Consider the following 15,406-nt stretch of genomic DNA (forward strand, 5'->3'; position numbering starts at 1 on the left):
ACTCATGACCACAGAGAGGAGCGCATCAGAAAGAACAAGATACAATACGTTTCTTCAGATGTGATCTTTAGTGTCGTGTCCTACAATCGTTAGAAATTTGTCTGAAATTTGGTGATGAAATAATGGATTAAAACAAAGACCTACATATGAAAACACAGTCACCGCAACCTACCGGGACATTTTAATGCTCCAATACACTTTGAGTTCTTTGCACGTTTACACAGAGAAACAGTGCTAACTCATGCTTCCATCTGTGGTCAATGGCTTATAGATTATGAGCTAAAGAATACACTAAGTTAAACTTCAGAAGAAAAAGAAATCTCTGAATGAACAAAGATTTAGCTTGTGAATTAATTTGTTTCCTTTTATTCATAAAAAAACACTAATTGTAGTAGTAATTTATGAGTTATAGGATGTGGCCAGAAGATTATACAAGATGAGACCAGAGACTCCCTAGTCTGTGACAATGATCAGTAGAAGGGAAAGAGCACAAAAATTGAGATCCACCTCCCAGCTYCAGGCAATTAGGTGCTGGAGGGTTTCCTGACGTGGCGGCTACAAATGAACCATTATTTTTAATGGAATTGGTTCCATTAACACCAGCTCCTTTTTGAAACCACTGATATTTTTTGGCTTCAAGAGCAATCAGTTTCACAATTTAATTTTTACTGTCAAAGAAATAAATACTTCTGTTCATTTTATTTTTGTTACTCTACTTCATTGGGTACTTCCTTGTTGCTCTGTTGTAAGAAAAAGAGAAGGATCATTCCCTATTCACTTTCTCCATATCTATGGAAAAGACTAATAAAATGATTATAATTTCTACATCATCAATGGAGGTATCATGCCAGGGTAGCAATGGCTGGAAATTCACTTTGAAATAATATTAATTATAAAATCTTTTCAAGTTGAGTGAAATTATTTTCCTCCAACTTTATGCATTCTTTATAGTTACTAGACAAATGATCTAGACAACTTATCTAAATGCCGGTTAATAACTTAGAATTTTCATAGTTTTATTTACATTGTAAGATTTGACACTGGAACTATAGATTACATGCCTGGGGCAGACTAAGTTCTGATCTAAACAGGACACCTTTAGGGACAGGGTCTGCGTCCAGATGATTGCATCATATTTGGTAGAGCTATTTCAAATGAAGCCCTTGGCTAAACCCATGCCAGCCTATGCAGTGGTCTGGATTCTTAAAAAGTACTAAAGAACAATGAAAAAAGCTGGAATAATAGAGTGACCCTGGTTGGTCACAAACTACTAAGATCTCATTGCTCTGAGTGCATAGACCTCTGTGTTTGCAGTTGATAAATTACTAGTGTTTTTATCATTTGATCAGAAACAGATTAAAACTGTTTATTAAGACAAAAGAGCTCTTGGTTTTCTTTAAACTCATTGTTATCTGTTCTGAAATTTCTCAGCGATAGACATTAATAACATTGATGTTTTGAATTTAGTGGGGACCACCTAAAAATGAAAAAAAATATATGATTCACAGAGATTTTCATGTCTGGCACAGTCAGCCAGACAGAATCTGTGTCTATCATCCCATTAGGCAGGATTTCATTTGAAGGGGACAACTTCAGTAGTGCAATAACCTTCAATCTCCAGCCAAAAAAAATTTTCAGAATAATTTCTTCTGCTTACTAATATATATCGATCATTAGCCCAAACCATAACGTTGTCTTCTACAGAATGGATGTGAAGCGTGCTGCTGTCACAAACATACTTCATAACCTGAATCGTTTTGCAAACTGATTTTTATTTGGACTAAAAACACAAACAAAAAACTCTTCAGAAGATTATCAGGTCAATGGTACAAACATGCTATAAAATAGGTTACCACCAATCTTTCAGAAAAGCAGACATATGGTTAAACCGAGCTCAGATTAACTGCATTTGATTTTAACTGTCCTGGTTCCATTATTTTTGAAGAAGGCTTTATGTATATGAAAAAAACATGGCAAAAGAGCTTTAGCAATGCATTACAAGCTTGTTATTTGCTTTCCAACTGCAACATTAATACATCTACTCTGAGAGAATTAATGCAACATTGGCAAACATATTAATAAAACAACAGGGGTGAAAGGTACAGACAAACATAGGGACACTGTGTGGACCTTGAACTGGTTTCAACTTACTTTCTTTTTTTGGTCACAGCGTTCTCAAAGTCAGGAAATTCCTTTTGGAAAGATAGAGAAAAAAAGTCTATGAGAATCAAAAATGTTTAATCCAACTATAATATTTTCCCTGTTGGAAGGACACTGAAAGATGCTTCCATGTGCTTTTGATCTGTGTTTTTAATACCCACTAACATTTCCATTTTTTTCATTTTTTTTCCAACAGCTGAAGCTGTGGGGGAAACAGTGCAGAGAACATATGTTGTTAGGTATCCTGATTTTCAGAGGTTTCAATGACAAGGGTTCCCAAGAGGTTGACATTGACATCTGTAACACCCCTGAAAAATCAGAGCACACTACCCTCACCCAAGGACTAATACCATATTACTTCCATAATATGATTCTTTAAAATATTGCCTCTGAAACGCAAAACTTTATGAAGATAAAATACCCACATGTTACAATGGAATGTGGCTTTACACGGGACACAAAAGGATGCAAAGTTTATAACTTTGGAGTGGAGGTTATAACTCCATTGCATGCAGAGGAAGTCCATATGAGGAAGAGAACAGGAAACTCGGCAGGTAAAACTGAAAGCTGTTTAAGTCAGCCTGACAAAGCTCTGAGAGGCAGAAGCAAGCATTGGGCTGGAGGCAAGATCACAACCTTCAGGGTGCCAAACAACACCGCCAGATTATATGTCCACACCTGTCTGTGCTTCGGGAAGCGCACCCTGGTTGGATTGTGCTTGCACACAGATGCTTAATCCTTCTTTCACCACCTGCTTCCTGTGCATCCTCCATACCGCTGGGAAATCCCCAGGACCCAGTTATCTGGATCATGAAGGATTTTCTTGTCCTTCTTCAGAAGTTGAGCATTATGGGCTGGAAAGCACAGAGTTTGGGACCTTCTTTGAATAAAGTCCATAAAGAGAGGAAAGAGGTGCCAAAATGTGGGAAGGAAGAGAGGGGTTAAGCATGTGCTGAAAGATTGAACAAAAGGATGCCTCACTGCTATTGATGCCAAAACATCTCACTGCATATTTGCTGTCACAGTCACCCTGGAACTCGAAGTTAATTTTAACTTTAAGAAAAGCTGAGGATCTCAAGCTAGGACAGAAGAGATCTCTGATCCCAACACTATTTTGATACCTCCTTAGACAGAATGTCAAAGTACTGTATCACTTTCATATCTACTGCTTCCAGCCTTGGAAGGAGAAACTGGGGTAAAAATGTCCATGATGAATGCCTTTTCAGTCCGGTGTACAAGAAGACATAGTTACAAAACTTATAGCCATTCATTATTTTCTAAATATGAAAACTTTAGTGTATAGACCTATTTCTCAAATTCTTATATTTAATTTATTTTCTTCATGCAATATCATCTACATCTATGTGGCTCTGACCACAGTAATTTAAAAATGACATCCAGATTGCATGATGAAAAGCCAAAACATGTAATATATAAAATGATGTAARTACATAATTGAGCATTTTTCCCCTCTCCCCCATCAGAATTTTTTTTTTTAAGCCTCTTCAGAAGAGTCCATTAAGGAAGGGCCATTTTACTGTACTGAGATCATTTTGGCTGAAGATAGAAGGTCCTGCTAGCACCTGGACATTTGTGAATGCTAATAATTGTATGTAGTTTCCACAGAATTTTTTGGCATGTATAGATTTGTTCACAGATGCAGTGTACAGATCAAAAGAGTAAACAGAGTTTATGCTTTGCTTTGAAACACTGCAAGCTATTTAAGATTAATTTCTTGTTGATAAGAAGCCCAGCATTTCAGTTTTGGGACAAATCTTTTCAATAGCTCTAAAGAAATGGCTAGATGAGGTTAAAAATCTGCATTTGAGGCTAAAGTCTCAACACACACAAGTCCGCATCACTAAAACCAGATTTCAATAATATAATTTCGAGTAGTTACAGAATTTAGTCCATATAGAAAATTATTTTTGTAACGTTTCAAACTTGTCTTGTCATACTTTCCATCAGGCAACTGTATTGCATGAGAACCTAGAAAATTTGTTGGTGTTAACTGCAAGCCTTTTAAGGAATGGCTTCTGGTAAAGCTACAGATACAACTCTTGGAAGGATTTGAGTTTCCTTCCATCAGTTTCCAGAGTGCACACAGAGAAGCTGAAAAATGTTCAAAAAGTGATTTTAAGGCTCTTTAGGAAAGGTAGTGTCAACACCTCATTTAAAAAAGGTTAACGTTTTGATTTCAAAAAGGGTCATTAAAAGAAATATTGTGCAAGGAGGTCAAACACCAAAGGACATTATAAGTCAGAATTTGTATATGATCCAGGGYAAAATCTGAGACATGATCCTCTTTAAACCTCAGTATGGTCATATACCAGGAAAGACTATCTTTGCATGCCAAACACCTGGTGTGGGACGTGAAACACGAAATTGTAGGTTTAGCTTTTTGTTTCATGATTTGAGACCAATGACTCAGCACAGTTTTTTAGAATCTACCAAAAGATGCATGTATGTCACTATGTGATATTGAGGTGAGCTCACTACAGATCATGAGATGCAGTGTCATAGTGAAATATGACAGTGGATTTAAATAGCCATTTAAAAATGGCACCTTTTATTCAACACACCTGTTCCTGCCATATCTGAATCAGTTGGCTAACTTGGAGTGCAAGAATAAATAACTCTGGTTCATACTTCTTTCTTTTTAAGTCTCTTTTCAGTATTTGATTACACTTTAAATCCTTTATAACTTTAATCTGAAATTGGGAAGTAAGTATTTTTACAAATACGTTTTAACTTAGAAGGTACATTAAATATTATCTAGAATCTACTGTCTGCATTCTCTCAAGTGAAGAATTACCTTGCTTATGGGAATAATTCACCCCTTCCCTACACCAAATATGAATTATCTGTTTTTTTTGTGTGTCCTAAAAATAAACTSTGTATATGGAAACTCAGCATTATGAAATTATTAATAAAGCCCTTTCCTTCCTGCTTTTACTGAATAATTCTGAATTTAAAAATTGAATGGGCTCCTCTGGTGTTTACAAGCTGGCTGAAACAGCTAGAGCTTATGTGTCTGTTAGACTTGAAAACCAGGATGTGATCATTTCAGATAACCAGCCCTTTTTTTCCCTCGCTGGAATCAAATGCCAATTATAACACTGAAGATTAAAGCAGGTATCATGACTGATTGTGATTTTCTGGCAATAACTTAGAAAGACTGATAAACTGTTTGGCACTTTTCTGACATACTGGGTAGTCGATCATATCATGGTCAGCAGTTGGAAAATATGTGGATCTCATGACATTTGATGATTGCAATCTAATAGGAAATATATGAAAGTAGTTTCGATATTGGAGACTTTCATCTTGAGAAGTTTAAAACAGCTCACGAGGTAGAAGACTGGACACCAGGCTGCAAGATGTAGCAAGATGAAGGAATTCAGTTCCCCATTTAGTAAAATAGCTACAGACAATGAATACCCATATGATCTTTATGTACTCTTGGCTACCAATTGTTTCTGAGGAAGATCCAATTTATCTTTACTTTTCATAAGGTTCAAAACCAACTCTGTACATCTATTTTTTCCTCATTGCCTGCAAATACAACTGAAGCTGAGTGGCAGGCAAAGTAACCAAACAGTTAACAGGCCGATTCCCTGAGGGGATTATAATGAAAGAGTTAGTGTGTAAAACAGGCACACCACAGTACCACAGGAACCCAGAGTGGGAACATCCTATGCAAAACATTTCATATACTAAGCGGGTCTTCCGAGTTACGTGAAGGAGAAACAGTGTGTACATGAAAGAGAGAGTATTCTTCATCCAGGATGTATCATTTGGGCGGATATTTGACGAGGAACATAAATAACCACAGTTCAAAAGGGTGTCCAAAGAGTATGTTCACTGAAATATGTCCTGCACAGCTTCAGTTATCAAAGTACTCCGTATTTTCCATGTTTCTGGTGAAATGCCACAGCCCAGCCACAATTAGGACATATTACAACAGACAAGATAACTGCAAGAAAATACTTTGCTGCAGTATAAGGAAAATGTTCCTCTACCACTAGCCTCTGTCTTTCAAGTTGAGGGGTATGGACGTTGAATACTTGCCCTGATGATTTCTCAAGTTGTAGGAAGGGGACAAAGTCTCATATGAGGGAACTGAATACTTCCAGGCTGCTCAGCCCTAAGGAGATTTAACAGTTATGTGGAATCTGCATGGCAATGGTTCAGCCAAACATTTAAACACACACTCAAGCCCATACCTATTTAGTAATGCACTTAAGTATGTGCATTACTGAATAATGATAGATGACTGAATCAGGGCCTGAGGGAGCCAATAATGTTCAGAATTTATCACGCTATGGGGTCCGCCTTGCAGTGTGGAATCAAGTGACAGAATTAAAAATGGGAAAGAAGTACAAATGGGCTCAGTTAATAAGCTTAACGGCTTCATCTAAGGTGTATGTCTAATAACTCACATGCTAGAAATAGCAGATAAGATTACACATAATGCTTTGGCCTTAACAGCAGTTTTCCATAGGTCTTACTGCTGACACGTCATCACTAATCTTGTTTTCCATTTCTAGAGAGTATTTTATAAATAACCATGTTGATTCTACAGCCAGCACAGTGACACAGCATCCAGCCGTTATTTTTAGTTAAGTGCTGAACTGAATATTCTCACGAAACAGAACAAAATAAAACCCACCGCCAGTCTTATGAAGCTTCTTGTTAGTATCTAGTGAACCAACAGTTTGCTTACCAATTTACCCTTACTTTTACTGATGATAGATTTTAAATTTAGTGAAGAAAATATGCACTGTCATTAAAATATCCCCTTTAGGAAAACCAAAACRTATGCTAAGAGTTAGCAGAAACCAAAGAGCTGGGTTCTTCTATTCACTGCTGTACATGTATCTTTATGGACTATGCATTGCCATCTGACAGAAACAGCACTAAACAATGTCAAAAATGTTTCGATGCAATTTGTTCAGATTAACATCCTGGATTTTCTAGTGCACGTTGGCAGCAAATCTGCTTCTCTAGGCTGGCCCAGTGAAAATAAACAGTTTTATATTGGACAGGTTGATTAGTTTTGTTTAGCCAAAAAATTTCTGAAGCCTAACTCTGCATTAAAATCATAAAGAGCTTGAAATAATCTTGCTGAATAAGAAAACTGAACAAAACGGGAAAAGCAAGAAATAAAAAACATGAGGTRAACTATCATGTCACCTTTAGTTCTGTGTCTTACACGTAACATCCTGGTGCAGAGCACAGTGTTATGGATCTGTCTCTACCACAGCTTAACTAGGTAAAGGACAATTTCTAGTAGCTATCTACTACAAAGTGTCACTTATATTAGGAGGTCATATTCCACATGCTACAATATTGTAGCTGGGCACCAACCAATAAACTCATCTGCTTTTAATTTTCAGTTTACTTTGTCTAAAGCCAATTCCTAGCAGATAAGCATCTACCTGACAAACAAATAAGAGCATAGTTGTCATTAACTGGTAACCTGGTTAGCAGTCACAGCAAAGGAGAAAAAGACTGAATGGACGTAGGAGCTGAACCAAAATGTCCCACCTTCATTAGAAGAATAGCATGTTTCTATATGTTGTGTAACACGGCCATAGCCTAATAGCTAGAGCTTCTCACAACTGAAATACTGCAAGCATCCTAGGATCAGGTTATAGTCATATTTCCTTATGTGGCTCATTTTTATGGTAATAAGATCACAACCTGATAATGGAGAGAAAACCTGTCATGCAGGAGAGCATCTCCCACCTACTGAGGTAAAATTATAATGCGGGCACACCTCAGAGCCCAGGCTAATCAATCTGTCCTAATGCTACGAGGAATCATCTTGAGATCTCTGCACTGTTACACTCTCAAAACCAGGACCATTATACAAAGCTTCCAGGTAATTATCTGGAAGAGAAAGACATGCAAGGAGTGAGACGGTTGCAGCAACAAGGTCTGAGAAGAACAAGTTATTTTCATTCCTTTAGGAATTCAAAAAAGTGCACGCCACAACTCCCCAGCCATCCTCCTATTTCTCCAGCTCCAACACTTTCTCCATACAAGTCCTGTCTGCAAACCTGCTGCACGACATTGCAACATCATAGGCCCAGCATACATGCATGTACATGGTACCCAAGCTAGAGTGCACATGCGTAAAACCTGGCATAGTTTCTGAAGGGAAGACAGTCTTTCTTCCTTGTATAATGAACATCCTGGTTTCTCTTTATTTCTTCACCAGACTATATCATATGTCACTATTTTACAAAGATAGAGATAATAACTATAAATGAAGCAGCACTGTTAAGCAGAGAAAAGAGATTATGAAATGAAAGAAAAGAGATTATGAAATTTAATATACTATATTAAAGTATTTGTCAAAGCCTCAATGATATATTATGCCAATAACATACCAGTAGTAAAGGATTAAGTAGGGTAACATTATTTAGGAAGAAAAAAAAAAAAAAACAGAAGACAACTCTCTTCACATGTTTACCTAATGGGGTGTCACAAAATGTAAAGGCAATTCCACATAGGCCATCAGTTACAAAATTCATATAATTCACTCTTTAGAAAGGCATTTTTTGTTAATAAAAAAGAAAAGCAAAGACACTGATAGTATATCCCATCGAGAAAAACTCTGCTAATAGATGTATCCAGCATTTTCCAGTTGCAAAGAGAAATTCCCTTGCACAGTGAAGCCGCGCTAATCTCAGTTTCCTGCTAGCTGTATAGAGACTCATGACCTGTTTCTAAAGTGTACTTGCTAAGACTGGACAGAATTCAATTCATTGGATACAGAGGTGAGATTTGATTTGTGGCTCTAAAGAGCTTAAAGATTTCAAACTAGCAGTTAAACCAGCTGAGCACACATACCCCTACATACACATGTGCAGAGCGTACAGAGTAACAGTTTTGTGCAAAAGAGATTGCATACTTTGCAGCTGAGTTTTACTTACCAAGGACTTAGACTTATCGGATGGTCCACAGTTGACATACGTGCTTGTTGGAGTGCTAGCCCGGCTGCTGATACTAATTGTATCCGTAGGTCCTTGATGTTCTGGGACAGGCTCATACAAGCTGTCCACAGAACCTTCCTAAAACAGATTTAAATGTTATTAGATATACACTTGTAAACTTGTAAACACATTAAAAAAAAAAGCAAGACTTTTCTATGATTTATAGTAGAGCAATTACAATTAGAGGGATTTTCCTCGCCTATCTTTTGAAACTCTTCCCCCCCCAAATAGCATATAGTAACTGCTAATAATAAGTGCCAGAATKCTAGAGTTTGCAGTATCACAGCATAGATTCCACAGATTGGCAGGAGCAAAGCCGAGGGTACAGTAAAAACAAACAATAACTGCTCAGAAGGAGTAAAATCAGGCATATATCTCCTCCCGCATATTATGTGAAAATTTCAGTATACATCTATAGATAATACTTTTTCTTGATGGGAAAAAGTTAACCTGGTGCAAACAAGTTAACTCTTATCTCTTAAAAGTAGAGAGAAAGAGTGCTGCCAGTTCCTAGAATCTAATAGTCATGATTTAGGCCCCAAAATCATGAGAATGGCTAAAAATGCATTTAAAATATATTCCATTTGCATTCAAATTTTTGAACTCTATGTTATATTATATATAAAGGTTCTTTTCTCCAACCACCAGGAATATAAACATTTTAACGGAAACTGAGATTCTCACATTAATCCTACAACTCCAAGAGCCAAAGATTTCAGATACACACCACCATTCCACAGTTCAAGAGGTAAATGAAAACAGATGGCAAAACCAAAGACACTAAGTAATTTTCCTAGATTCTAGATGTTGCCACTTTGACTTACATTGAATAGTCATTTTCCCAGTGAATCCTGATCACTGATTTTAACTGCCTTAATTAAGGAATAGATCAAATTTATAGCAGTACCACTTACAGCAGAACAACACCCATGAAATTAACAGGGCATATTATATAATAGCATTTATCCTTCTAGTACAGGAGATAAACATACACATATATTCGAAGCGATACAGTTAACATGTTAAAGTTTTACTGGCTAGAAAGCACTCTGAGATTGGATAAAGTCTGTCTGGGATTAGAGGAGCAATATTATTGGCTGGTGAAACAGTAGTTCAAAGACATGACTGTTTTAACTGTGCTCTTTAGCTACTGAGCTTCACTTGCTTCAGTCTACTACAGTCTTAATAAGCCCAGATAAATGTTGTGGGAGAAATGTTGTAAGTTAAAGCTCTCGATAACACTTGGGTTATATACCAGAATTTATTCTAAGAACTAATGATTTAATACTTGCTGGGAAAGTAGAATCTGCCTTATAAAGGCCACCGTGTACTGCTGGTGCTCCTAACAGCCAGCTAAGCCTGGGGTCTGACCTTGCAACTGCGCTTATTGCCGCATGACCCTGCCTGAATATTAGGAGGGTTTTGTTGTCCCGCACCTCCATTTTCTAAAAAAGAGTGCCCACTAAAAAGAACTGTTTGCAAAGAAAGCACTGGTTAGGTAGTTCTTTTAAAAGCCCACATTAGAAGGAAAGGTGAACCTTTGGGTTATGGAAATGTGATACTGGCATATACAGCAGTCAATCATACTCAGCCTGTATTCAGATCAAAAACCTTTAAGAGCTTCTCATATCCGAGAGAGACATTTTTCCTCTGTACATCAGCCATGCAGTAGAGCCTGCATAGTTCGGGCTAAAGTGGCTGGCATGCTACCTGAGACACAGACTTTCCAGGACTAGATGGCAGGAAATGCTGCGTGTCTCAATATGCAACATTTTTTCCTATCTCATTCCCGCTAAAAAGAATTTGTAGAGTACCTATAATAAAGATGCATGTATATCTTGTCTTAATCTTTAGCAAGAGGCCAGGTAGGAGAAATGCTGCAGAGAAGCTTTCCAAAAAATACTTTTTTCCTTACTATAACTGTCTGGCCATGTAGCAACGGCAGTTCAGGCCCCAGGTTTGAAGTTGTGGAGTGAGCATTTCTGCACTTGACTGATGAGTTTAAGACCTTGTTACCCAGGCAGTTCCTAGTTTCTACCATGTAAAATTAATCAAATACTTCTACTTGCTCAGGGAAGAATTCAGGAGCTTGGTGAAGAAAGTTTTTAATTCTGAGACTGAACTATAAAAGAGAGAAAGAGTGAAAGAGAGGGAAAGCAAAAGAGTGAAAGCAAGAAAGGAGAGCCTTCAGTATGCAGAAGAAAGGATTTGTTTGCTGGCTGGTGTTTTATTTTTTGGGGAAGCGGGGAGGGAAACACTGAAAGAAATACTTGCTTTAAGGGCAATCCAAAGTATTTCACTTAACTTGAAAATTTCCTGCTTCCTCTTTTTTTTTAATCTGACATCTGTTTTTATGCCCCCAAATTTAATGTCAATAAATATATTCATTTCACATTGAAAAGACTAAAAGTCTAGTTTAAAAACTATCAATATGAAAAACCTCCGAAAACACTACCCTTTTTTTAGTCATAATGCTCATCATTTGAGAGCACCACTACCCTGTTAACTTCCTAAAACCTAGCTTTTCACTACTGTTTCACCCGTAAGTCACACACAAAACAGAAGTTGCTTGGGGATATTGGGAACTCTTTGGATACACAGAGATACAAGTTTCTTTTTCTGGCAAAATAAGGCAAATATCTATCTATGCTGAAAAAGGGAATTAGGAAGCATATTGGTGAGCAAAGGATATAGCTAGTCTGTGGAGGGCTTGGTAGGGGCACAAAGCTCATTCACAAACCATCTTCCAACCCCCCTCCCAAACATCAAATAACGAAAGAAAATACTATACAGACCTGAGCTGCTGTAGATTTAGCATTTAATCTTAACTCCTTTTGTAGTCCTGAGCACACTAAATAGCACAGGGTAATATAAGAGATAGTAGAAGAAAACATTAACCTAATTCTGGAAGAGTTAGTACTTTTGCTTTCTCCTACATGGGATGAGAAAGACTTTTTAAGCCCTTTGCACCAGGAGTTTTATGACAGAAAAGATCCCAGTTCAGAGGTAGAGGACAATAATTGTAGTTCCTTTTTTTGTGAAACATCATTATCATGGTGTGCAGAGACTACATCGATCGGGGTGGGGGGGAGGAACATTTAGTAAGGCAATCAGGTCATTCTCCAACTCACAGATTAAATGTGAACTCTGTGTATGGCGAGGTGACCACAGTTCAGCTAAGAAGAGCAAGGAGCGTATGAAGATGATTACATGGAAAGTACCACAGCTCGAGCACTCAGAACTCTTCTACTCAACAGTACACTTCCAAGGATGTTGTTCACACATTCAAGTAATCCTTCTTAGTTAAAACATATATTTCCAAGTCAAATCCATTTCTAAATAACATCATATCCCACTAGCCATAAGAGCATTAGGATCTTTCTGTTTGCTCTAAGATTTCTTTAACATATGGAGGCTTTGTCTAATTAATAATATACCAATTATACTACTTTTATTAGTAATTATTTTCTCTGCATCTTTCATAGTAGAAGCCTTAGTTTATTGCCAAGGGCTATTTCAGTTTATAACATTAGATGTAAAATATTTTACACTGTGTTGTCAGCAATACACATTTTTACACCAACTATCAAGATAAAACACATAAATAACTAGTTCTATGCTACTGAAAATTGCTAAGACGAATAGACTTCCTCTCAGTACTTAACTTTACGTTGTACTAGTAAAACCGGTAGTTAGAAAGCTACTGTATGGAAGAGAAATGGGAAAATGAAAGGGATCTTATTTGGCTTAAACTGTTAGATCAGTGCTCAACTTGAATAATCGGAGCATCCCTGTGATTAGGCACGTTGTATCCTTTCCATACTGCACTTCTCTCGCTGATTTCTGACACACAGGATGTTGGCAACTCTTAAGCATCTGAAATTCTTCCCGTCTTCCTCAACTCCATTGTTAACATCACTGTCTATTGGGAAAAAAAGTAGCATCTAGCCTTGTATAAGGACATTTTTCATGCCCCTCACATCCACTTTCTTATGGAAACTTTACTGGAATTCAGTTTTCCTTTGAAACAGAAATACATCTGGCTACACCTCTCTTAGTAAATTAAATGATGGACAACAATGATCCAGACTGCTGTAATGTGATCATCCATACTGCTAGCCCGCCAAAACAGTCCCTGGCCCACACTTGCCTCATGCCAACTGTTATGGCTTCCAAACAACTCTGTAGCACAGTTGTTAAAACATCAACCTCTACAGGCAGGTTGCATGCAATCACCCTGTTTTGGAGTGCAACACAGTTTACTAGAACAGACACAGGTTCTTCTGTGCCAATGGTCCTCAGTGCCTGGAAACTCTTCTGGACACGCTTTATTAACAGAGTTCTAGCCTCTGTGCTCTGTGTGCATCCAAAAGTAGAGAAATATCTAAAAAGCCTGTAACCTGGGCTAAGTTTACACCCTTGTTCAAAGATAGTCCCATCAAAGGAGACCCTTCTGCTGCTTCTGGGGTAATGGTACAAAATTAATAAAAGTATATCCTCTCAGAAGAAGAAGAACCCAGAGCAGGATTAATTGGTAATGTTGCAGGTGAATGGGTGCTAACCCCAATGTATATATCCTGGATATTAGAGACATGATCCAGGAAAATAATGTAGGAAATATTTCTACCTTGATTAAAGGACTGGACAATTTAATAATATATTTTATCTCTTAGACTTGTAGGATTCTGCCAYTTATTAGGCAGGCTATCAAATTAGGTGTTCTGAAGACAAAAATTCCTGCAACTAATACAGAAGTAGTGCTTGATTTGGACACCTCTCTGTATATTGTGCATCACGCAGTGTTGTTCTGATTTAATCCTCTGACATGCTAAGCACCATAAGATGGGCAAGACATTGCAAGTTTGGGAACTAAGATTAACATTTCATCATAGGATGCTTGTGCATTAGACCCTTTTATAAATGAAACAGGGACACAAGGTTTTGAAGGAGAATCTAATTTGTCTGGAAATCTCTTGAGACCAAGGCAATGAGTCTAATGCAAAATTAATCTCAGTTGAGAAGCCAAATCATTCTGAAGTTAACTTGGGACACAAAGTGCTGCTAGGGAACCACCCCATGCTGGACTGCTCTTACTAGGAGATCACAGGGCTTGCAGGCTGCAACAGGCTGGAATAATTTCTATCTGCCTCTCTGGGAAGAATAGAGTCCAGTCCAGGCTGCCAGAACCTTTACAACCATCTTCTGACTCTTGGGTGTCTTCAGCCTCCTTGTCATCACTTGCTGGACAGGCCCATAACGCTGCGTCTGTCATGCTGAAAATCTGTCTTAGGTTTAGGGACAGGTACAACAGCAAGCCCACAGAAAGACAAATCTCCTAGCACAAATTAATGCCATTCCTTTAATAACCACAGTATTCCACCGCTTTGTATTAGCCAGAAGTCTGGTCCAGCCCTGTTTTTAAATAGGATATTCTTGGCATTCCCTCAAACTATAGCTTACTTCACCCAGCATACTCAGAAAGATAGAAAATTATTGTCTAACATTTAAAACAAAGTATTTTTAAAATATATGCATATGTACACATACACACACACACACACACACTTGTTGCAGTATAAAGTCCTATCAGTCAATCTCTATGTGGGGAAAATACTTTCCATGCAAATACTGTTTTTTTGGAAAGCTCTTTTTTTTCTATGTCTGCTGATAGTCTAAGGTTCTCTTCTGAGGTTCCAGGTTCAGTAGTTCCTCCAGATGTTCACTTGGTATAAATCAGCAATGATTTCAATTCATCAGTGACCATTTACATCTACTAAGGAATTGATTCCTATAGTGTCTCTAAAAGATATTTTTGAAGCCTAACTATTTTGCTGCTGTGCATAATTTTTAATGTGCCTCTCTTGAAGAGAAAAATATCCTCATAGCTTTTTGATATTTTAACCACTTTGTTGCCAGACTTTGCACAGTCAATTGATTGATGGAGTAAAAGTGGCTAGGGACCAGCCCCAGTACATACTGGGACCAGCTCATTTCCAAGGTAGACAATCTAATTACAGAAAACAACTGCACTGTGTCACGTGCATAGGGATGAGTGCATGCACAGAGCTCTGAGTTTTATGAAATACAGATCTACGTTAATGATTTATGAGTTATCTTAAGACAGTTTTTGATAACATGTGAGATGTTTTGCCAGGTGCTCAAAAGATTACTACAGTGATCAGGGTGGCTCACAGGAAAGCTTATAAAGATAGAGGTTATCTTCTTAGCATCAATCTTTAAAC

This window comes from Apteryx rowi, unplaced genomic scaffold (assembly GCF_003343035.1).
Source record: "Apteryx rowi isolate R43461 unplaced genomic scaffold, aptRow1 scaffold_42, whole genome shotgun sequence".
NCBI lineage: Eukaryota > Metazoa > Chordata > Aves > Apterygiformes > Apterygidae > Apteryx > Apteryx rowi.